Below are 23,449 nucleotides of genomic sequence, written 5' to 3' on the forward strand. Positions count from 1 at the left end.
TTACTTAGCAGTAAAGGCAAGTGCCTACTCTGAAAAAGAATTGTTGTATTAGGGATGAAATATCAAAACGTTCACATCAACACAAAAGGAAGTAAAATTAAACGAAGGAATAGTAATCATGCTTTGACTAAATCCATCAAGGTCTTAACTAAAACTTTCATTTGGTTTCTTTGGGATTCTCTTTTTCTACTGATGCTGGAAAATAAGCCTCTCGTGATGCAAGCATTGCTCGATCAGAAAATCACATATTTACCAAGACTGCTGAACGGTGAAAATAATATCTCTGTTGACTTGGATAACAGTACCATATCAGTGCGCAACAAAAAGGTAAATCAAATAAAACAAAAAAGCTTCTTTGTGTAAATTTGGATATTCTTTTCAAATTTCAAGTGGTTGAGAAAATAACAACGCCAAGATAAGGTCTTCATTACAGGAGGACACCTCCTAACATGAGGGTTTTCTTTTCTAAGGCCATTGTCGTGTCAAGCAAATATCCTTTCTGTCCACTATGATACTTTTCCAGAACAGCATATTCTGCCATATTCATAATACACAGTTTAAAGTGTTTTCTGCCATCATATCTCTGTCCAAGAATGTGGGGTTAATAAACAGTTTCTAATTTCAGGGTTTCTGAAACTTGTCATGATAGGCAGTTAGTTGCCCCTTGACGCGAAGGAAAGGAAGATGAATTGTACGGGCAGGGGGCAATATTACTCATTTTAGGATTATATTATTATCGTTTTATCATTCCTAAGTAGCTATGAGTTACTGCTTTTGAGCAACAATGCTTTGAATACCAGTTTTACCGTTAGAAATACAAACTCAATCTTGCACATTTAGGATTATATTATTATCGTTTTATCATTCCTAAGTAGCTATGAGTTACTGCTTTTGAGCAACAATGCTTTGAATACCAGTTTTACCGTTAGAAATACAAACTCAATCTTGCACATTGAAATTTGCAGTGGATAACAATGGCATTATGGTGTGGGAATTTTTGTGAGTACCTTCCTGCAACTTTTTTCAATGATTAAACTTTTATCTAATACATGTCGCGTTTTTTTAGACATGTAGCCGCATAAATGCAAAATAAAACTGGCCAGAGGGGAAGATGTTTATCTAGTTGATATTCCGGATGTCATAGACGGTCAAGCATATATAATATGCTGTACCGCGTAAAATATGTGTAACCTACATGTTGTGTTCTATGAGAGTTGTATGTACACAATAATACGCCCAAAAACTGACATGGAATCTCTATATGTGAGAACATTTAAATACAGTGCATTTTACTTCATATTTACACAGCTTTAGAGAAATGACTGTCCCCTAAAGTCCCAAGTGGCCGGATGGACGAGTTTTCACTGATACCACCATTGACTCGCTGGGATAAGTGACGTCTTAATAATAATCGGTAGTCGTCATTATCTGCTACAAAGGCCGCTTACATTAAGGAATGACAAGCACGACATCTCTTATCGGCGATTTATTTCAGTGCAATTCTTGAACGCCTTGTTTGCGACTAGCCGTCCACCAACTTTGAAACAAGTCCTTTTTCCATCTCACTCAGGTTTTCGTTCGATGCACTAAACAATACCCTTACTAAATGGCACAACCAATGACAATATTGTACCTAAAGGATATGTCCCTTGTCTTCTACTATTCTGTATTAGAACGACCCCTTTTTGGTCAGTTTTCTAGACAAAACATATTATGCTGATGACAATCTCTGGTACATATATTTTGCACCATATGACACCCAGTCTGCCGTTAAAATTAATGAAAAGGCAGTTTGTGCCATTAAACCCTGGATGACTGAAAAAAGGGAAACTCAATCGACGACAAAACGAAAGCTCCACTTATTCATTCAAAATTTAGTAGTATGTCATGTCAATTCGCTGATATTACTATTTGCCCAAGATCTGTTTCATTTTCCAAAGCGACACAAAAATGGCATTGTATTTGACTGTCACCGCTCCTACTGAAACATATATCCAAATCCGGCTGATGTGCTTGACAGTCATGAATGTCAAGCATTATCATCATAAAAGAATCAATGAACCTCTATCTTATAACAATTGGTCATATCTGAAATTATCGCACGCAATGACATTTGTCATAACTATTATTTTCATTTTTTACAATTAGTTGAAATTCGATTATTGCAATAAAGCACTTCTATGTGGCTATTATGACCGCATTACATTGTTTGACTTTTTATCCTTTTAATAATAGCTTGATACTTAGCTTCTCTGAACCACATTATTTAATTGGCATAATGATTGATTGATGCTAGATAGTATGTACGATATGAAATTTTCAACGCTTAGTAGGTGTAATCTCCCTAAAGCACTTAAGGATGTCAATGATTCTTTTATTCTTGGAAAAGTCTCTTCTATAGCACACACTGGACAATAATTCAATGATTTAAAATCAATTTTACAAAAAAACCGCTTGTTAAGATGCAGTTTTTTCTAGTCGAATAAGGTTTAAAACTGGGGTTCCTCAGTGCAGTGTATGTGGGACTTTGTTCGTACCTTTAATCGATTCGTCAATATGGCTTCAATCCAGTACTCCCATTTACAGTTTTGCAGACGATATTAGCAACATTGAAGCTGCTACACCCTCTCTGATATCGGTGCTCTCCGTGCTTATTTGCAAAATCAAATTTAATAATTTATCAAACCGTTTTGTTCTTACTCACTCAAACCGCATTTCAACATATCACTCCATTCTTTTTTGCAATCACCAGCTTCAAAAGCTTTCTAGCTATATCCATCCCCTCTCAGTTCAGGATACTACTAGAATACCGTGAGCTTCCTCCACTACCTACGTTGATCCTTAACTTAAATGGAACAAACATGAAGCATACCTTCGCCATTCATGTGAGATTTATTTAGCACGAAAAGCCCGTGTTAGACGTTACATTCCTACAAAAGGTCCGATATCAATGCTACAGGTTATATTATTGTGACAAACCTTTTTTTCAAATTTGAATATTATTTCGAAAAGAGGTTTGCGGCCAGTCTTTCATCAATTTTGAAGTCTGTACTCATGTAGGACAAAAGTTATCCGGTCAAGTTCCTCAGGCAAGAATTGAACTTGTCTACAAATCAAGAAAGATATGACCTCCGCAATTTACAGGTCTTCCATAGAGAGAAAAGCCAGAATGTGAACAACCTTCTTGTGAAAACTGAACGCTCAAAAGGTAATGCATTTGAGTAAAATACGCTGTCCAAGAGGTTAGAAACCCCAAATGATTCATAACGCGTTGCGTCGTGAGTCTGTTTAGACGACACCCAGCAAAACAGACAAGACTGAAGGCTCTGGTGAGTACGCTCAGTTGAAAACGCTCAGTTGGTAATTGACTAACAGTATAAACATACTCAAAGATGTGCTGTACGATGTACCCGATGTGACTGGGGCCAAACATTGCTTTTTTGATAGTATTTTTGTCGGTTATGAACAGATTGCGTCCTCCATTTGTTATATTACCACGCTTATCACGTAAGATACGGATCTTGAAACGAAGTTTTAAAATCTAAAACATCGATCTTATTAATCGACGCTGTTTTTATCTTCAGCATATTTGTATGAATTTAGATAGTTATTGAATGAATTATTAATCCTGGTATGTTTTGAGAACGGTAAGGCCTGAAAATGGAAAAGGCATTCATGATTAAAATGTTGGCAGGAAGTATTTTATTTATGTAGCTCCATTGGCCAATTCCACAGCTCAAGTCCACCTAAGACATTCAAATTCTGTGCAAAGCAAACTATCACTTTGTGCTGAAAGCTTTTTACGCTATATTTTATAGATTTATATTACCTCTCTGTAAACTGTCAAAACCGGTCATGTTTCTAGGGTTTAAAACCTCCAAATCGTTTTCTTAAGTTTATTTACGACGGCATGGGGCTCTAAAACCTTTCTGGCAATCAATGGTCAGGGGTATGTCAGATGAAGATCATGGCAATGAGAATAACACTTAAAACCCAGATAACAATAATAACGAAACTATAACAGCTATTTATGAAGAAATTCGTACCGAAGAAAATGATGTTGTCCATACATTCTAGTGAACAGAGTTATTCGCTACATTATGTGACAAAAAGAATTTCGATATTTTTCTATCCCAACATTTTTTTTACCTAATAGGGCGTTATAGATACACCCGTTTTTCTATAGATACGATAGCGAATACTATGAAAAGTAATGGAGGAATCTGTTTCTTTTACATTAAATCCTACTTTCACAAAGTCTAGAAGTTTACAGTCAGATCAGCTTTACCACTGAGTGAACAGTTTGTGTTTGCATCTTCACCATATGTATTTAATTCGTTCGATGTTGTACGTAATAAAGGCACTGTTAGTGTTCTTTTCTAAATTATAACTAGCAATAACACTTTCCCAAAGGTAACACTTTTCTTACAAGAGCTGAGAAATTAACTACCATTGTGTGATACAGCCGATGGCTTTATTTTTAGGACCAATAGCTGTTAATTTTGATAATTATTTTCTAAATATTCTCGACATTAATTTCAATATCTTATTCACCCTCTACAGAACGTTATTATTAAAAAGTTATCAACATAGCCTATTTATCCGTAATGATTATTATTAATTAGAGGACAGATACTTAACTAATATGTGTCAAATAAAAATTAGGTTTTGCAAGCTTAATTACCAAGTTTTGACAATTTACATATTTTGCTTTATTCAATCAATGCCTTAAATAAGCTGTGCCAAAAACCCAGCCGGACAGCCAAGGGTTCATTTATATGTCATTATACAGGATTCTGTTTCAAATGTGACAGCCCGTTAGCGTGCAGTCATTCTGCAATGTGAATAGGGCCGAAATGCAAGCTCATTTTCCTCGCATCACTTCGAAGGTTATACGGGTTTTACATCGCTGATTTCTTACAAGTCGAGGGTTAGTGTACTTAAGGGCATAAAAAAGTTTTTCTTCGTGAAAATCTGGCTGGACTTTCTGTTGTTGCAGGATTGTATGTTGTTGTAAGCATTTGGGTAAAATCTATCCCTAGTGAAAGTTTCATGTCTGCTCTCAACCTATTTAGTATAACAAAATCTATTTTTACGGCAGTTGGTCTGTGAAGTGGTGCGAGAACACTTAGTTTGATTTGCTCCGGTGGTCGTAAAAAGTCGTCTTTTCCAGAAATTACCACAGGAAAACCAAGTTGGATATCCCATCTTTCAATTTTAGTTCAATTAACGCAAAGTGACGGATCAAAACACGGTTTAAGCATTGCCGTAGAAATCTGTGCACATTCACTGCACGGCGGCCATATTAAAATATTAAGGTCCGCACTCTTGATGATATGTTGCATGCAAATGAACTCTTGCTGTGTGGCTTGATAACCCAGCTCTCCAACTACCACTTTGGCACAATGTTATATGTACATTACGGGACACTTGCGTCTAAAAAACGGTGCACTTTTGGGCTCTTTCTGCACTGATAATATGCAATATAAAGTAGTTATATCAGAATTGATATAAACAGACATTACATAACGCTGAGTCAACAACTTCTGATACCAATAGCTTGGCCGGTGCTACTTTATGCCAAGTAGCTTCAGTTCTTTTTTTATTTTTAACCTCTCTGCTGGACTTTGAACATACAAATTAGGGAATGATTACAGTAGGGGTAACGATGACCACAGTTACTCTACCCATTGTGTGCATGTACATCAAATTAGAAGTAAAATTGGTCTTGCATGGTAGTTCCAATCATAGACCATTATTTTTCTTGAGGATTTATTGTCAAATTAATAATTGGAGAATTATTTTGGGAATGCATGCACCTATTGTAATATTCTGAGACAAGTACGGTTGACAAAGGAGCTACCTTTGTTAATATGCGGAGTTTGTCTTAAAAATCTCCAAACAACACACTCACTCATTTTTGTGAAACACACAAACAATGGTTTGATTCAAACTTTAAAAACAGTTATTGCATTACCTGAATATAAATCAAATCATACAGTACCTGATATATATTTATTGTGGCATGTTGATATATTATAAAAACACCAAAGTACAAAGTGAATGTGGAAATTCAAAAAATACCTGAGATAATTAAAATGGATAAAACCAATAGGATTTTACCTGAGTTGCGTAGCAACTGTTGGAAATCACTGACAATACCTGAGTTAAGTAGCAAATATTGGAAATGCAGACAATACCTGAGATAGTTAATAATGGATAAAAACAAAAGACTAATCCTGGGTTAAGTAGAATACAGTATCTGGGAAGTGCAGACAATACCTAAGATAAGTAAAAAAGGGCAAAACAAAATACACTCTACTTGACGTAAATTGAAAGGGGACATGGCAATACAAGCTAAACCCGAGATAAGTAGGAAATGACAATTTTTGACAATAAAGGAATGCATGTACATGCAGTTGTCAAAAGTAAATATTGTGTGGACATTAAACCTATACTCGTCCAGTTATGATTCACTGCATTGCAAGTATTTGCTTCGATACCAAAAAAATGAAATCTCTTTTTTCAGGTGAGTACTGTCGCAAAATTTGTATAAAATTGCACACTGATGAATGTAAATTCACGTAAAACCATATTATGACATTGTGTACCACTAAATATTACAAATGTAGAAATGAATGTAGTACTGTTTACAAAGTTGTAAAAATTGCATTACCAAAAACCAATATAGCATAGAAAATCATTTTGAAAGTTCTAACATGATCTCTATAAAGTTAAAAAGTAACAATGCTTGCTATACGTTAGTGCAGACCTAAAGACATGTGAAAAAAATTACATGTGCATGCAGTTCGACGAGTGGATATAGCGTGCAAGCAGGACAGCGACTCACTGTTGAATGCCAATTTGAAATCGGCGTGATTATCTTCTCCTTGGGCTAACTTGTGTGCATACGCGTAAAGGCATTGTACAGTGAAGCGGCACAAACTCAGTCTCGTGTAAACCTTGACAGTATTATAATTTCAGGACATATGAATTTGTTTCTAGTATTCTTAAATTGAACTAAAATATGGCTTGTAGTATATTTATAGGTCCTATTCTGTGAAAATTAGGGTACAATGTTCAAAGAAGTTCAAGGCGAACGATTATCTGTATGAGTGAAGTGTATAAGGCAGAGACCTCTTCCCTGTACACTCGCTTAATCGCTATCTCTAATCACCTTAGTTAGTAAAAGGAAAGCAACTCCACACATCGTTCATATATTGGTGGTTTTGCGTTTAATGTATAGTATTGTGTATTTACTGTATCACTGTATCACCAAAATATTGCGTCAAAGAATCGTAGTGTCTTACACAGTCTCTCCACTCTGGAGTACAGACTAGCACTGACACGCAGATTATAGCCGCTGTGTCTCTCCGTGCCTAATCGGCTCTATACACAAGACAGTGAAACAGAAAATACACACTACTATACATTAAACGCAAAACCACCAATATATGAACGATGTGTGGAGTTGCTTTCCCTTTACTAACTATGACTCTTACTTGTTCCTGCTCTGCAGGTTTAAGTCGAAAGCTTACATACACGAGAATACCTTTTTAGGTATCCATCGTCATATACATACAAGCGTTACCCTAACTGTCCCAACAATCACGTACCGATTAGGCAATACACAGCTCGATCCACAGAAAATAATAACATCAATTTCTGCAGATCAAAACCCAATAACGCTAATTTAAAACATTAGATTCTGAAATTACAAAAAAATACTGATCAGAATACACAAATAACAGCCAATTACAGTGCTCAGTTCACAACCAATAAAATGCGACTCGAAAGAAAACTAACCAATCAACATTAAGGCGGAAACAAGAGCAAACAACACCCTCCATACAAACAAGATAACAAAAGCGTAATGGTTAGTATTTCATGTTAAGATACACCAACGGTAACCGTAGTCTCCCTCCCACAACGAATAGAACATATGACTACACGAAGACGAACAGTAAAAGACCTGCACTGGAGATGGAAGACGTCCTGAACATAGGTGAGTGCACGGTCACCGGTGGTCTGTTCCGCTCTGCCATGGATGTGTGCACATATGCCTGAGAAGAAGACGGACATAGGTGCACACGTCTATCGGGCGCATAGACGCGGAGTGGAGTAGACCTCATGTGACTGTAGTGAGCGAAAATCAGCGAGACAAGATCCTAGGCCGTACAATGACTCGACAAGAAACAACACAATATTCCAGCAACAGTAAACGTTGTGAACAACGTACATACCCCGGCGAAATGTCAACTGTGGTGTACCATGGTCAACAAGGTATTTGATGGTTTTTGATGTTTAACCATGAACTACCATGGTTGGCCATGATATGAGACCAGAGTAGGCATTCCAATACTATGGTCTATCACAGTTAACCATGGTCTATCATGGCTGACCTGTTTATGGATATTGGCTACCATGGTTGACTATGGTTACCGATGGTCAACGATGGTTGACCATGGTATTTGATGACTCATGGTAGTTTAATTTTGATCCCCAATTTTCTTGATGATCATATTGATAATAGTCTGTATGTATATACACTCCTATATTTACATAGTTGAGTCTCTTGACATCATTCACAGTTGTTAGAGAGAATTAATGTCGTTGCCCGGGAAGCTTAGACCAATTTGCTATATTCTTGTTCATGTCAGAAGACTGTGGACAAATATCGAGCTGAATTTCTTGGAATTATTGACATGGAGGGCATGAAAGCACTGCTGCAATTGCAGGAAGTTCAGACTATCTCAGTCTCACTCAATGTTTGCCTCAAAACATGATATCAACATAGGCAAGGTCATAGGTCCATTGTCATTGGACCTTTGACCCTTTACCATGATGTCACATGTCATAAAGCAATGCATTTGATTGGCTCATTTGAAGCAGCCATCTTAAAAATTCACTTCAAACGGATTGTCTGTTCAGTGAACAACTGGAAAAGTAGCTGTGTTTTTAACATCGATTTTGGGAGAAATTTTGGATATTTTTGCTCATCGAACATTCAGGGAAACACTCAGAAGAGGTTGGAGGATGATCTTTGATAGAATCTGAAGGGCTTGGCTGTTATTGCAGTGGACACTATAATGGAGGCTAAGTTTGCTGATCCCCAAGCGAGTCTGTCAAGTTATAATGACACCAGTCAGGATCACTGGTGTTTTGCAGAGTTTTGGTGAGGTTTATACCAAGATTTTTTCCGTTCTGACAATTTTCAACCTAAGGTTTTGATTCAAAAACCATCAAATACCATTGGTTGGTGATCATGGTTGACCAAGGTTAATAACATGGTCAACCACGTTTGATGCCCATGGTCAACCACGGTTAACCATGGTTAAATACCTTGGTTTACCGTGGTTGACCATGGTTGGTGACCATGGACAACCATAGTAATTTGTGCCATTTAACAAACATGGTCGACCGTGAACTACCAAGGTTGACCATGGTCATATGACCATGAACTAACATGTTAGTCCATGTTAGACCACCGACACTTTCGCCGGGGTAACTGGATACAGCACGGGCCAAACAGGGATCACAATACCAAAGGTCCTTTTTAAAGGTTAACACAAACTCAAAAGGGAGAGTTACCGTATCAACACTGTGCCATGCCTCAACACCAAAAATGTACACTAAAATTACACATAAAATTACAAAATAAAGACGGGCCGTAACAGTATAAGCCGGCACAGAAACTTAGAACAAAATAGTGCACATAACATCAACAAATATGTCGCATTACACGAGCACAAACCAAAATGAACATCGATACACATAGCAGCCTCGAATTCATCTCATTATCCCCTTCCAAAACACAGAATAGAACACATCTCATGTCGAAGGCATGTCATGAAGAACACTATCAGAAAACGATGAGATACCAATCAAACCGTTAGATAAGGGAATTGGAATGACATTGTACACACTAATGATTACATAATAAGGAAGCGTCAAAAATAACTCGTCTACCAATGATTTCAAACAAAGTCTACAACTGACAAATTATAACACAGAAAAAATACAACATTTTGACAGCGCAACATTAACAATGTTGACGACCACATATATCTATCTATTTCTCAATCTGGTAAACACAATACGAACACGACCTTGAACACAACTGAACAAAATTAGACATCCTAGCTTCCAGAATAAAAAGAACGTACTTCCAGTGGGACAATATAGGAATACATACAATCTTCCAATGTACCACACATTTTATCCACTGAAGATGAACTTGAGGCGACTGATGAAGAAAGTCTGGCAAACTTTCGAAACATAGCGTTAAAGGATCGCAGTGTCGTACGCAGTCTCTCCACTCTGGAGTACATTCTGCACTGACACGCAGATTACAGCTGTGTTTCGCCGTGCCTAATCGGTTCTATACACAAGACAGTGAAACAAAAAAATACACACTACTATACATTAAACGCAAATCACTAATATATGAACGATGTGTGGAGTTGCTTTCCCTTTACTAGCAAATAGCCTACGAGATGGCAAATAACTTTAATTAGGAGGTCCATACACGAGAATAAGCCTTCAAAAGCAAATTGATGTGCACTGTTTTTCAGATAGGACTGTCCCGTCATGAAAAATACAACAAAATAGATATTGATTCATCAATTAAACCAAAACAATAAAAGAAACATGACAAGACAAGGATTGCAACTCCCTATATGTAAAATGCACGTGGTGAATTGAAGTTGGTAGCATTAGGTCACACTAACTAGTTTTATTGTATATCAACCGTTTTTGATCTTTCGAAGTGATTGCAAGTCTAATCGACACATTCAGCTGTCTGTTGAATTTGAGGTATCATCAAATATCTGGGGTCAAATCTTCCACCCCGAGCAAAGGTCATCCACATGAGATATCCAACTTGGTTTGTGTCTCACTCTTCTTTTTTTGCTACCAAAGGTATTTTGGAAAACAAAAAATGTTGTTTTGAGAACTTGCAACACTGCTTCCTTCCCGCTCCTTGATCTATCAGCTGTCGGCTTGTTTCCCTCCAAACTTCTCCCAGCCAATCAGCTCCCCTCTGTACATGGTACACAGATTTGGCAGTCTTTGTTCTCGCACAATTTATTCATTCAGCTCTCATTGTGCGCAGTGCGTAGACTGCCGTCAAGTACTCATCTCTGCCACCTGTGCACGCTTATCCACACCTCTTCTGCAACTCCGTTCTCCCAGTGCATTACATCGAACAAGCATGCCAGCTAAAGGACGACGCTCGCAAAGTTGTCAGCGAAATCGGCCCGTACTCAAGTTCAACCTTATGTCATATCCAATGCATGGGCCAATCAAAGGCATAACCCCGCTCGACTACTATGCTGGGCAGGCTGGCTACAGACCAAAGAAGCCGAACAGCTAATTATACATTTCTAAGCGATAGCAATAGTTTTCCTCCAGTCCGTATTTAGCCTGATTCTTGTGCCACATTCGACTGCCTAACTCATCCGGACCCAAATCCCGCTATTATTCCATCAAGTATCAGTCAGATGCAGCTGAATCAAGAGGACCCCCTTTCATCAAGCAACATCCAGCCAAAGCTGATTCAACAAGACACTTATTTGATGACAACCATGCTGCCTGGCCTTCAAGATTCGGCGACTTCAACCCGTTCAACAATGACACCGCAGACAACACTTCACGCGACTCCTGTGTCCAGCAAAATCAGCAAGAAGATCGTGTGAATGTACCATCTTCCATGTTCTTAAGCCTTCAGACAGCGTCAACAAGTTATAGGTATACTGCCACCTATTCCAATTTTGCCACAGTTACTATGGACAGAGAAAATCTAACCAATCATATATTTTAAGCAGGTGGCTGCTTTTTAAAAACAACGCCCTCGCATCGGCATTTTGAATACCAAGGAAAGCCCCTTTGACCACACTTTGGTCAACAGCAAACCCTCGACATTGCTTCCTGCTTGACATAAAAAAAATCTCCAGCCCCAAGATAGAGGTGGCCATGGTACAGGACTTGCTGTCACAGCATCGCATGAGTTCTTGCGTTCACAGGGAATGCCATTAGAGAATCTACCACACATCGGGCTAGTATTACCCTTGATGGGTCGAGATATCTTTGCAGGTAAGGATTGAATCTCGCATGCCTCCTTATGCCAGGTTAAATTGTTACTGACGCCGAATTTACCATCATAATCTGCGATGAACCTTGAACCTTTAAACTGTTGCCCAATTCTAGGATAGCCCGAGCACTGACCATCCAGGAATTCATCCTCGTATTCTTCGTTTAAAAAATCATTATGTGTGATGTTTACCATAACTGTCGCAAAGAGTTGGATGTTTATCAAAATGACGTTGTTGACATGTCTCACTGTTTTCGCCGTTTGGAATCTATAAGGATCATTGCACTTTCTCCACGAGGGCAACAGTGCTGTAACTAAACCTGGATGAAAACACTGTATTTTCTACCCTGGGTTGGTAGCTAGCTCTGCTGGCGAACAGGATTGTAAAATAAAGGGAAAATGGCAACACACATCAACAACTTGATTGTGTTTAGTTTATAGTGTTTTGTTTGTTGTTGAGTGTTTGGTGTGTATAGTTTTCTGTGCCATCTTTTTTATGTTGCTGGATTGTTTTTTTGTTTGTGTTCTACTGTATATAATGGTTTGGCAATTAATGTAAGGAGTGTGCCATGCGAGACGAAGCCAGATTGGTGATTTTTTGAGGCTTTAGTTTTGGAACCCTGAGATATTCATTAGGGAAATACTGCATTAACTTGCATGGTACCTGAAACCCGGGTCCTTGTCTGACCAATTTGGGTGAGAAAAAGAATACTTTTAAAGGCAGAGCCTCTTTTTAAAAGGGTGCGAAGCTATGGAGGAGTTCATTGTGTAAGTGAACACCAAACAGGCAACGTGCGGGCACACGCTCAAGAAAATGCCACGTTTTAGTTTTTTCCAGCGGAAAAAATGCAGACAGACTGCCAAACGGTCAAAGCGAAGCTGCCGCCAATCGAACATTGTGGTAACATATTCAAATTCTAACGCAACTGGAAGACAATTTGTTTGGAAATTCGTGCATTGGTGGTTGGGAATCAATGACCGTTGGCGATTTGAACCGACCATCAATCAAGCGCTTGTATAAACTCTGTTTGCAGGATCAGCAAAAGGTACCAAAGGTTGAGATCAGTTTATGTTATTAATGTTATGGAAATCAAACATCGTAATGAACAAGTGTTTAACTCGGAGGAGAACTCCACTAATGCGAGAACCTGGGATTGATAATTGTGGCTTTAATCCTCCAAGGTGTTAATGTTCCATTGTTACGTTTATCTTATCCAGTTGGTGCTATGATAGGAATGTCACGTCTGTAACGACTCACTGAATACTATGGGCACATACATATGCTCGCACATGGAACTATGTTGACAGGAAAAAAAATGAACTCCTCATTTTGAACGTCAAGTTATTTTTTGAATTTAGGCTGTGAACTAAGTTTTAGAAATATGGTGAAACAAAATATCGTTCTGGGTTAATTTTCATTCAGCTTCCTATTTTCGGACGCTTCACTTCAGTAACGTGTATTGATCATATACAAATATGACCAGAACAGCATGCAACGTTCCTTCCACATGTACAGCTTATTCATGCACAAATTACTCACGGCAAGCGTGTGCTAGTTTTTTACTTCCAAGAGCTGTTGTGCCCTATCCTGTGATATCTCCAGTAAATCACATGAATTGCTAGCCAGAAACCTTTATTGTATCAGTATGGTCACTCTTTTACATATCTGTGGGGGAAATGGTCGAGGTAGTGTGGACCATGGCGAGTTATTGACACAATCGACGACAGATAAATTGCTCATACCCGGAGGACCTACCAACACCATAGCTGACTCTAGGACAACGCACAATTTGGCAGACCAGTTTCCTTGCCAAGTTCCCTTTGGATGTAATGTTTCACAGAGCCATGCCATAATCAAGTTCCAGCAGGCATCGCTCAGCCAAACAACAGCCCGTACCTACTCAAAAGGGTTGCATGCGTGGTTACAATCTATGGTGGTATCAGGCACTACTTGCTTGCCTCCCATATCACATGAGATCCTTATCAATTTCATTGCTCAGTATGCCACAGACCTCCATTTGAAACTGTCTACTATAAAGGTTTAGTCAACCACTACATTATGAATGCTTGTCGTCATCCCTTGCAGTCGCTGCAATTAAGGCCACAGGTTTCTGCCCTTTAATAATGTACTAAGGGGCATTCACCGTTTAAGAGGAACCAAATCAAGACAACGTCTGCCAATCACCACTGACATCCTCCGCCACATTTGTCACCTTCTCTGTACCAGTGTTTTTTTGGTCTTACTTCGACCTCAAGCTGGAATAAGCTTTTCTCCTTGCCTACTTTAGATACTTTAGATACTACTTCATATGAATTATGCAGCAAATCACCACTACCACACAATGGTTCAACCAACAGAACAAACTCTGTTTTGGGGACATTAACTTCGAGTACGCCAAGGGCAATGTTACTGGTGTTACGGTACGTATAAAGACCTTCAAAACAGACCAATTCTGCCATGATTTTGACTTTCGACATTTCTCCACAGGATCCTCAATCTGTCTTGTTTTTATGCTCCTGGAGTTAATCGCTGTGCCTCGTCATATGCATACCACTCCACTGGAACTACTATTCCTCCTCCCGTAAATAACCCTACTAGATCGCTGCATCTTCATGGACTATTTGCAAACTGTTCTGTTGCACATTGACCTTTGTCTCCCTCCTGTTTGTTGGGCATTCATTTTTGTATTTTAGCAGCCACCACGGCTGCTAAATCCTAGATACCCAACTGTCTCATTCATCGTCTGGGTGGATGATCCAGCAACTGCTTCCGCCTTTATATCCGCACACCCGAAGTTTCCTTACGTCATGCTTTCCAACTGGTAACAACATGTTCAGTGCAGAAACTTTGTTTCGCGTATACTGACACTTTTGTGTTACATGGACTTTTGACTTCTAACTGATTACCATTACATTTTGGTTGGTACCTGGGTTGGTAGCTCTGCTGGTTGACAGCATTGTCCCCGAGGTTATCGTTCGCCCAGTTAAAAACGATGAATTCGTTTCTTCGCTTCGATAAAGTTTGTATGTGCGATGTGTGATAGTGAGCATGCGTGCGTGAGTGCTTCACGAACTCTACAACGTGTGGAGCAGTCTCAGTCAGAAACATGTAACAACTTAGCCGGCTATTGAACCACTCTTATTTGGGAGTGGAGATTTAGCTGAGCGGTTCTCTTTGTGGCCTCTCCGCTAGGCGACTGATGCCGTATGTTGTGGGTTTGAACCCTATTGAAAACTAGCCGTATTTTAAGGGACGTAGCTCCTCATGAACTGTTAACTGTGACTCGGACTTTGGACTTAATCTATTTCAGAGCGTTACTTTCAGATATTTCCTTTCGCTGGCACACGGTTTAGAATCAGAGTTTGCCTGTCAAACTCAGTTAAAAAATATGTGTTTCTCAAAAAGTACTCGTCCCTTAGCTTTAATATTAGGTATACAGGTTTCGAGGGCTTACTTACAAAAATTGTTCATTTCGCTTTTGGCTGATTACAATTTACAGGAAGTTAATTACCTCGTACATGCTATATTTTCTATTCCGCTATTTCTATTCCGTCTGACTCCCCCAGGTCCGTAGCATCCTGGGCTCGAGTCACCTGTTTTCATCTCACACGATCATCGTCATTTCCATTCTCTACCTGTCTGACTCCCTAGGCTCTTATCATATCAACATTTCCTGGGGTTATGTCACTTGCCTTCGTCACTTCACTGCATGTTCTCCATCTGGGCTCGTACAGTGACTCCCTCAAGGTCCGACTCCCCCAGGCTAGTATCATCACCATGATCCCCTTGGTTCAAATTTTCTGCCTTCAGCATTTCACGTTTCCCACCTGAGTTCGTACAGTCACATGTCCCCATGACCCCACTCCTAGAGGCTAGCATCATACTTAATTAGCTTGCTTATGATCTCGTGGTTACGAGTTTCCTTGTTCTTTTCTCGTTACTTGGTGTCTCTGTCACAGTCGATCTACCAAATTTCATTGCTAGCATGTTGTTTTCAAATGCAGTTAGCTTTTTTTGTTTAGCCTTCAGTTTTCACATGCAGGGTGCTTACATTCTTTGATTTGCTCTCTATGCGAACCCTGTTTTAAATTCTGTCAAAATATTTTGAGAACAAAATTCCATCATACACTGTTATCCAAAATTCATCTCTTCATTACTACATGTGAAATGAGTTCCATATTCCTAGAGCCCACCGTCGTTCGTTTATATATATTGCATCTGTTTTTTTCTGATAGATTAAACAGCAAATTTACATTTGCATTAATTTGTGTTCCTTTTAAAATCTAGGTCAAAGGCTATTAAGTGATTCGCTATTTTTTTCACTATGCTTTTTATCTATTTAATCGTAATTTTCATATACGTGTTATTTTCAGTCTCTTTTAGTACTACTTTATCTTTTTAATTGAACTCAGCTGTATTCTGTTTATTCAAGTATGAAAAGTCCATTCATGATGCAATGATTTAAGGTAGTGACTCAGGTTTGTTGGTCAATTTTAGCAATTTTGTGATTATTTCATATTCTGAACCCCTGAAATATGATCTTTTTATTAGAGAAAACTGTGAGGTAACATTATACTAGGAAATATCTGAAATTTTAGAGAAAACACGGCCTTCTAACCACTGCGCGAGTTATTATTTTCTTTTTGTTTTAACGGTCCGGATTACTGTCAGCGTTATCGTTATACCTTGAAGGAGATTATGTAAATTTTTACGCACAATGTTGCGCATGCGCGCACGTCTTCACAAGAGACTCTATTCCAACACTGGCGACTGCCGGCAGTATAAGCGGTGTAGAAAACGTAAACGGGGGCCAAAGAAGCAAAATGGAAAGCTGATGGACGCGATAGATTACACCATTACACTGCCGCCCCACGAGACTCTATTTAATATTCACTGGAAAATATGGTTCTAATACAGCAGCGCATATTTTGACTTAGTTTGTAAAATTGTCAATTCGACACTGTTATGTCGGTCTAGAGCACAGCAACGTACGCGAAACGTCGCTTCACGATCGGTGCCGGTCTGTCTCTATCTGTGGTCATGAGAGTGTTGCTGGGTGTCGCGACACGTCGCCGTTTCAATTTTATAATCAGTGAATCTGTCGTGTATCGCCTCAGTTGTTTATTTGAAGTCATGAAGAATCGCTTTTACGTGTAACTGAAGTTGAGTTTGGTTTCATACGCGGGGCCATAATAGTACATGTCACAGTCAAAAGCGAAATAGCGCATGAAAAACCCGGTATCATCATTCCTGATGGTGAGCAAAAAGACTGCAGCAGATCACATGTGAAAACTACAAAAACAAGTGCGACTTATCCGTATTCCTTGAACTTCTGAACTACATAATTTTTAGAGCATCGAGAGTTGGTCGTCCCATATTCGAAAGCAAGCAAGCAAGTGACGTCCTGTACTACAGGCACAAAAATCGGCGCTAAAATGAACTTGACAACCATTTCACACTTGGTACGTGCATAAATTACTGGCTATGAGACCGGAAGTCGAGTGCTTGCGAGCAGGCGAGTGCGCGTCGTCGGCATGGCAGAACGCAGACCTGTAAACCATTCCGGCTGTATTTTTTTAAACTTTTCTAGTCTTGTAACCAGAATCTAACCGTTACCAAACAGTGTATAGTTAATATGATTATAAGCTATACGTATTTGACAAACAGATTATGCCCTGAATTATCTTTCTAGTGTTTATCGTGTAAATAGTACCCACCACTTACGCTGACCAGCCTCACGGTTCTATGCACAATTTTCATCATTTTTAGGCGAATTAGTGTTCAGGACTTGTCAGAAATTCTCCAATCTGATGCCCAATATTTAACCTAGACCCAGATCGAACGAATTTTTTTTAAAGGCACAAAAATCTGACTTTTTTCGGCCATTTTGTGTGAAAAATGGGACGTTTACACAAATCGTCGATTTTCTCAGTTTCGATTGTTGCTATGTATGCGCACCTTCAAATGAGTGTAAGTCGGCGACGCGTGGGCGGATTTCCCCAATTTTTTCGCATGCTAACACTTCATGATTAGACCTGAAAAACCGTGTTTCAGAGTTTTGATAAACCCCCCTGAAGTGACGATAACTTGACAAACGTGAACAAAGACGATAATTTATGCGAAAATCCGACAGTTCACACTTCGAAGGCTCACTGTGCAGAAACAAAAGCGAATTTCAAAAATCCAAAACACGGCTGTCTAGTGCCGTTAACAGATCACTTAGTGGTGCTGCCAATTCTTACTTATACTTTTTTAAGTGAAAAAACTCAAAATCACACGTTTTTGACTTAAACAAACATACGAATGCATGTTTTGACATCTAAACAAAATTTTTACCTTCTTCAAATATAGACCTAACAGAAAATGTACCACATGTTGGGTGTGAGACCCCGTTTTTTATGTGAAACTTTTGATTGAAAATATGTGTCAACGAACCTGAGTCACTACCTTAAAAAGACAAGATAAAATTAAAAGTATGACATCTTATCCGGAAATCAAGTTATATCACTGCCTATCAGTCATCAGAGCCGAAATGTTTTCAATAAACGCCATAATGCAGCCATTTTAAGTTCCGCCGTACTGACGTGCATATTAGGTAACTCTAGAGAAAGGATCGGAGCCTCAAACGCTTATTTTGCAGGATCTATTGAAGTGGTTACTAATGAAATGCACCAGTCGGGCAGATGACTGCAGATGGTATCAATTATGCAGCCATGCAGCTGTGACCACCCTGAACATTATATAAAATAAATGCATTGGTTGTGCCTAATAACTGGCATGTTTCGAAATAATTTGCATAATAACGTTCGAAATAACTGGCATCACGTCTTAGCTGCTGTTGTTCCGGAGGGTCATATTTTTTTTCTTGATGCAATTTAATGTTGCTTATTTTGTGTGCGATACGTTTGTTTTTCTTCTGCTGTTTTGTACTTGTCTATCTTTTATTATATTTTGGATGCTGGCTCGTTGTGGACTTGATATTTTGTTGGTTTTTTCATACAAATATCATAATTCCATTATCAGAATCACGAAGAAAGAAAAAAGAAATGCAAAGGTGATAAATTACTGTTAAAGGCCATTCAAAAATACTTGACGCGGAAAGAAAAGGCAGGTAGGTTCAATTTACACCAGTCTTTATTTACTTCATGGTTTTGACATGGCTTTAGAGATGAAAGTAGTCGTTTTAGGTTGACAAAACTCAGTTCCTGGTAGGGGAGCACTTCCCTGCAATTCGGAAATAAATTTGCATTCCTCAGCAGTCAAGTATGTAAGAAACAAATTATTATTTTATACAATTTTCGAGCTTTCGAAACTATGTTACCAAAATGATCCACACGTGTTATTAGTTGGAGCAGGCACTTATTCAAATTCATCTTTGATGGGTTGGCTATATACAACATGCTTGCATTGTAACTGTAATGCAAGGTCATGTACTTAAATATTATATTTTAAATTCCCAGAAAATACAAGTAGAGGCGCCGAAGTTGGGCAGCAGCTGATGTGTGACATATTTCTGTTCGCCATTACTACGAGCAGGTATGTAGCTGTTACAAATTATTTACCTCACAGATAATTCTCTTTCCGAAAACATTAAATATATTTCGTAAACACTTGTATAGAAATTTGCGAGAAATTAACTAGAAATGTACACTTTCTCGCTTTTCTGCGAGAAGTATATGTGAATACATACAATCTAGCACATAATTTGCGAAAATTTTATTTTCTCGCAATCAGCTACCCGGAACTGTTTTCTCTCGCTTTGAATCAGTGAGTAATTAAATCCTCACAATCAACCAACAAGAAATTAGGTAGTGGATTGATTGCAAGAATTCAATTTGTCGCACATACATTGCGAGAGAAAACAGTTCTCGCCGGCTAATTGCGAGAAATAAAATTCTCGCAAATTAAATGCGAGATGGTATGTATTCTTTCATACCTCTCGAAAAGAAAGCGAAAAAGTGTACATTTCTTGGTAATTTCCCGCAAATTTCTGTAGTACACGCTTTTCCGATTCATTTTGCCGTTTTGCACTGCAACGAAACTTAAAACCCGACGGCAGAAATAAAAAGTGATAAAAGTGGCTATTTATTTTAAAAAACGTTTAACACGATTCGGATTCGAATTATCTTTGATATAATTTAATATTGTAGCAATGCTAGATTAAGAGGGAGACCCATGTTCGCAGACACTTATCTTTAATTTGATTATTCATCATGAAAATGAATTTATACGCCCGAACATGTACTATACATATTGTGTTGGCTCAAAAACAGAAGATCACGAAAATTGTGAGTACATTTGCTCAAATGTGTTTTTGAGTTTTTGCACTCACAAAAGTATAAGTATATCAAGGTAATGCCTATGGGTGAGCTATTGACGGCTGTCGACAGCAGGGTTAGATTTTAAAAAACTGTGTCATGGATTTTTATACTGCGTTGTTTTTGCAGAATAAGCCTTGAAAGTGATGTGGTGGATCACGATACATTTTGTTTTCGCAACATAATCGCTATTTTGAGACACATTTATGTAGAAGTAGTCACTACCTACCACTTGTGCAAAGATTAGATTAATCCGTCGATATGGCACCAAGTTACGCACCAAGTTGCGATACATTGCCAAAAACAGAACTGAGTAAAATGCAGAAATGTGTATGCGACCCTTGGATTAGCACACTGCCAACTAAAAATCCAGTTGGCTTACAGTATGGAAGGAAATGCCTAGCCAATAATAAAAATCGAGACTTTTGACATAATTGTTTTGAAGTTTGGGTATAAATGAAATTATTTAAGTACATGGTGTGAAAACTGGAAGAAAATGAACACTGAAACGGCAAGTTCGCGGCGTAAGCGTTTGGCCTCATTTACACAACTGTCACTTGGAGTTAATTCTGAGGATAATCTTCTTTCTAAATACAAACTAGCGTAATGACTGTACACTAACGTACCAGTTAAAACTCTGATTAGAAAGAGAAGAAATGGCAGGATTCGTATAAATTTCGTAAATGATGTGATTTTGCATGTTAAGTCCGATGACATTCCTTTTCGTGTTTTGGTTGCGTAATCGTCACAGCGTTTTCTGTTTCCTGTCCAAAAGGAGATATGTGACAACAGTGTGGTACTTAGTGACAAAGCCGTGAAGTTCATTCAGACGCCGTGTTGCGTACGCTCTGTAGCTGCGTGTGCTAGCTTTTACGTTCCGTACTATTAAAATGAAACTTCAACCTGGGCACGAGTGCTGAGCGAGGGGCCTAGTCAATTGTTGTTGCATCCTAGCTTGTTTTGTCTTTCATGGTATCAGAACTCGATTCTGACGTGTCACCCGAAGAATCTTCGAGTTTGTTTCAACTGCATGTTGTAAGCTTACTAGTACGACCGTACAGTCAACCTTAAAACTCGGTTTCCGACCTCACTAGAGCAGAGTTTAAAACGATTGGAACGAATTTGGGATAATTGGATGGTAGAGTAATGTCGATTTAAATCTACAAATATAATCTCATCTGCTTTTCTTTTTACATCACACACTTTCTTTTATGAGTAATTTCTAATATTGCAACATTCAGCTATACGGTGCCTTACACTTTTGAGAAATTTGAAAATATGAAAATTAGTTCCAATCATGTTGTGTATAGAAATAGTGCAGAATTAACATTACCGTAACAAACACTGTTGCACCAGGTTAGGCTAAACTAATAAGGGAGCCTTCAGCTATTACAAGTTGGGTGAACCGCATGAAATTGAGGATGGTCCCTCATGTAAATTGTGACCCTCCCCCTGATGCCCCATTTGAAAATATGACCCTCCCCCGATGCCACTTTCTAAAATGTGACCCCCTCAAAACTCAAAGTATGTAATGTGTGTATAACCATCATAAAACTGCTGACCAAATGACCCTCTCCAATTTTCATGCACAAAAAACAGTGACCCTCCCCTACGTGTCACGGTCCGTATCAATAATATCTTAATTGACATATAATTTGTTATTTGACCGTAGAACTTTCAGGAATTATCTTTATCCTTTACAAATAATCACTTTATGAAAGATTTCAAGTAATATGATGGAAAACATCATATTTCACAAATAATTGTATCAACACGTTTATATCAACTATCAAACATGTATAGATGAATAAATATTCTTAGTTTTATATTGGTAAAAAAATGTTCATACTTCACTCATAGACTACATGTATAGTGGATCAATATTTTCAATGAAAGTCTAAAATCAAAGTTCTTGTATACAAATGAACTGTTTACCTCCTACTTCGAGCAACATGTATTAACGTACATTACCAAACGCAAAATCGTAAATAGTTTGCCAAATCCACTCAATATATAATTATTTGATATTTTCGGACGAAGCACTATACAGGTCCAGTCACTTACAGAACTCATTCAGACTTTGTATTCATCATAAACCCAACAATTAAAAGTGTGACCCTCCCCGTCTAAGTTTGTAAAATATGTCCCTCCCCTGGGCAAGTTTGTAAAATGTGACCTCCCCGATTCCTCCAGCTCATCCCCTCATAATGATGTATGGACCCCTAAATATGAAATACACCAAACAATAGCCGGTGAAAAACTGAAATTAATCGATTCTGACACGAACCTCGAACAATTATGAAAGCGACGTACTTGTTTTGGCTGCACGAGTACGTGCAGAAAGTGAATCTGTGACCACGCTGATAATAGATTGCGTCATTCTAGAAAACACACGACGGTCGAGTTTTGTACAAGTAATGAAATGCGTGAACCTAAGTCAAACAGTTGAATGTCGCGTTCTCCGATATGTTGAAACGAGAATTCATCGTTCTTCCGTGGCTACTGTCCGTTGAAATACTATAATAACGACAATAGATTGACCAGCAACACGCTGTTTTTCAGCATGATTGAGTTTATCACATGATAAAGTGGTAACCGTTGCAGATTCGAAATAGCAGTGCCACGTTCGTGGCTGTTTAAATTTTTAAGGTCACAGAAATAGTTTATTTTAAGTGTTTCGTTTCGTTAAATTCATTGCCTAAATGTATTATAACGTTCAATAACAATTAATTCCAATCATTTAAAAACAATTCTGAAATGTCTTGAATAATTGCATTCTTTTCAATCATTTGACTCCTCATATAAGCCCGACAACAAAAATATGTCGAGGGTCACTAGTGCACTGTGTCCGCTCTTTGATTAGCTCTGGTGCTGATTGAAAAACAAAGGCAACGTCAACATTGTGTTTTACTTTACTAAATGAATGTAAATCAGGACAATGAACATTTGTTATATGGTGATACGGCTAGTTTTCGATCCGATTCGAACCCACAACATACGGCATCAGTCGCCTAGCTGAGAGGCCATAGACAGAACCGC

General features: G+C 38.4%; 1 long non-coding RNA gene across 1 annotated transcript; it reads left to right on the forward strand.

The window, feature by feature from the left end:
• Positions 1 to 218: 218 nt before the first annotated feature.
• Positions 219 to 19,203, forward strand: LOC139126846 (uncharacterized). Its single transcript, XR_011550824.1, has 2 exons — positions 219 to 327; positions 19,116 to 19,203. It is a non-coding gene; the product is annotated as an uncharacterized lncRNA (long non-coding RNA).
• Positions 19,204 to 23,449: the final 4,246 nt, after the last annotated feature.

The sequence above is a fragment of the Ptychodera flava genome, unplaced genomic scaffold (genome assembly GCF_041260155.1).
Source record: "Ptychodera flava strain L36383 unplaced genomic scaffold, AS_Pfla_20210202 Scaffold_136__1_contigs__length_136700_pilon, whole genome shotgun sequence".
In the NCBI taxonomy this organism is placed as follows: domain Eukaryota; kingdom Metazoa; phylum Hemichordata; class Enteropneusta; family Ptychoderidae; genus Ptychodera; species Ptychodera flava.